This window comes from Bactrocera tryoni, chromosome 2, assembly GCF_016617805.1.
Source record: "Bactrocera tryoni isolate S06 chromosome 2, CSIRO_BtryS06_freeze2, whole genome shotgun sequence".
Taxonomy (NCBI): domain Eukaryota; kingdom Metazoa; phylum Arthropoda; class Insecta; order Diptera; family Tephritidae; genus Bactrocera; species Bactrocera tryoni.
Window position 1 is genome coordinate 51,469,564 of NC_052500.1, and position 2,957 is coordinate 51,472,520.

The following is a 2,957-nucleotide window of genomic DNA, read 5'->3' on the forward strand; positions in this document are numbered from 1 at the left end:
TGTGACGATTGGAGAAATGTCAATCATTTGTCAACATTGTAAAGCATTAAAGTACAGTAGTGAACCTGCAGGATTATGTTGTGCTGGTGGCAATGTACAATTGCCTCAATTGGTTCCACCACCTGAACCGTTACACTCATTAGTTAATGGGATGGAAAGTGAGTCTAAATACTTCTTGGCTAACATCCAAAAATATAATAATTGCTTCCAAATTACATCGTTTGCCTACTTTCAAGGTAGTATACCATAATTGTTTTAGTGAAATTCTAATTTGTATTTGTATCACAATTAATTTAACCAGTTCTTAAACAATTACAGATACAAGGACAAATTCATCACCTACTGGGGGCAATGCTGCCAGTGCCAGATGCAGATCATAAACTTTTGCAAATTTATTTTATGGGCAATCAAGATGTGGAAGTTGATACACGTTGTGGTCATAATCCAACCGTCAAGCGAATCATTGTCCAACAACTGCAAACATTTCTTCACGAGAATAATGAATTAGTGAAGATGTTCAAAATGGCACTGGATCGGATGCCATCAGACAGCCATAATATTGTAATAAGAGCCGACAAAACACCTGCTGGAGAGCATGCAAGGAGGTTTAATTCACCGACAATAGATGAAGTGGCTATTGTCGTTGTTGAAGAGAATTTGCAATCAAGAGATATTGTACTTCATCTATGAAAACGCATAGAGCTTATGATGCTTTACAATACCCATAAATTTTCTGGCAGGGAGAAGATGGGTACCATTTTAATATCAAAATGGTTAATCCAACAACAGGTAATTAGATTATCTATATAAATAAAAATGAATTGTTGTTCGTTAGTCTGATTTAAACTCGAGAACGGCTGGGCCGATTGAGCTGACTTTGGTTTTAAAATGTTTGTCGTAGTCCAGGGTAGGTCTAAACGGTGAGCAAATAAGGAACAATTGCGAGTAAGATAGAGTAAGACGACAATTCCATTTTCCCATATAAACGTTGTCACGACATAACATGAAAACGGCTGAATCGATTTGGCTGAAAATTGGTGGAGTGGTAGCTTAGAACCAGGGTAAGGACATAGGATACCTTTTATCTCTTTATGTCAAATTATAATACAACTCATTAATACAAAAATTATATGTATTTCAAATCATAAGCATTTGTTCAGAATTCATGTTTTTAGGAATCATTTGAATATATGCGTACAATTTTAAACAGAGTCTTCTCAAAAATAATACAATTGCAATTTCCGATTAGAGAGCACCTAAACACTTCACAGAATCAGTTATTCGTTGTTTTCGTTGTATCATGAACTTGCCAGGCACCTACTTTGCTCATTTCGCCTGTTTCAAGCTTAGAAAATATCTTTTCAACGGTGGATTTCACAGATCCCAAATTCAACAGTATTTTCCCCAAAAAGCCAAATGCTTTATAAACACAGGAAATGCTTTATGATACATTTTTTTGTAAACTAACACAAGTTGCTTCACAAAATATTATATCTCAATAACTAATAGTTATAATCCAACTTATAGAAATCATATAGATGGTAGTAGTATTAACTATGTATCAGCCACAGTGAAGCGTGGACGGGTCCTCTAGTGCAAAAATAACAAGTAAGGAAGGGCTAAGTTCGGGTGTCACCGGACATTTTATACTCTCGCATGATAAAGTGATAATCGAGATTTCATTATACGTCATTTACATATTTTTCAAATACCGTATTTTTGTAAAGTTTTATTCCGCTATCATCATTGGTTCCTAATGTATATACTCGTATTATACAGAAAAGGCATCAGACGGAATTCAAAATAGCGTTATATTGGAAGAAAGCGCGGTTGTGAACCGATTTCACCCATATTTCGTACATGTCATCAGGGTGTTAAGGAAATATTATATACCGAATTTCATTGAAATGGGTCTAGTAGTTCCTTAGATATGATTTTTGGTCCGTAAGTGGGCGAGGCCACGCCCATTTTCAATTTTTAAAAAAAGCCTGTGTGCAGCTTCCTTCTGCCATTTCTTCCGTAAAATTTAATGTTTCTGACGTTTTTTGTTAGTCGGTTAACGCACTTTTAGTGATTTTCAATATAACCTTTGTATGGGAGGTGGGCGTGGTTATTATCCGATTTCTTCCATTTTTGAACTATATATGGAAATGCCTGAAGAAGACGACACTGTAGAGTTTGGTTGACATAGCTATAGTAGTTTCCGAGATATGTACAAAAAACTTAGTAGGGGGCGGGACCACGCTCACTTTTCCAAAAAACATTACGTCTAAGTATGCCCCTCTCTAATGCGATCCTTTGTGCCAAGTTTCACTTTAATATCTTTATTTATGGCTTAGTTATGACACTTTATAGGTTTTCGGTTTCCGCCATTTTGTGGGCGTGGCAGTAGGCCGATTTTGCCCATCTTCGAACCTAACCTTCTTATGGAACCAAGGAATACGTGTACCAAGTTTCATCATGATATCTCAATTTTTACTCAAGTTACAGCTTGCACGGACGGACGGACGGACAGACGGACGGACGGACAGACGGACGGACGGACAGACAGACATCCGGATTTCGACTCTACTCGTCACCTTGATCACTTTGGTATATATAACTCTATATCTGACTCTTTTAGTTTTAGGAGTTACAAACAACCGTTATGTGAACAAAACTATAATACTCTCCTTAGCAACATTGTTGCGAGAGTATAAAAATGACAAAAGACGCCTAGGCAATGCATAGAAAAAAGAGGAAAGTAACAGCAGTGAAAAATGTTTTTCAAATGTTGACTGAATGAGTGTAAAACGGGAATGTTAGGTAATTATTACTATTTTATTATTGGATCGGCAGAGATAATTCATTTAATACTAAAGTGGCCTTGTTCCAAAAGCAAATCATCAGAAAATGTTTTTCGAATTGCATCCCATCTCCGACGGCGCTAAAACCAGGAGAACCTCTATGGTGGTTAC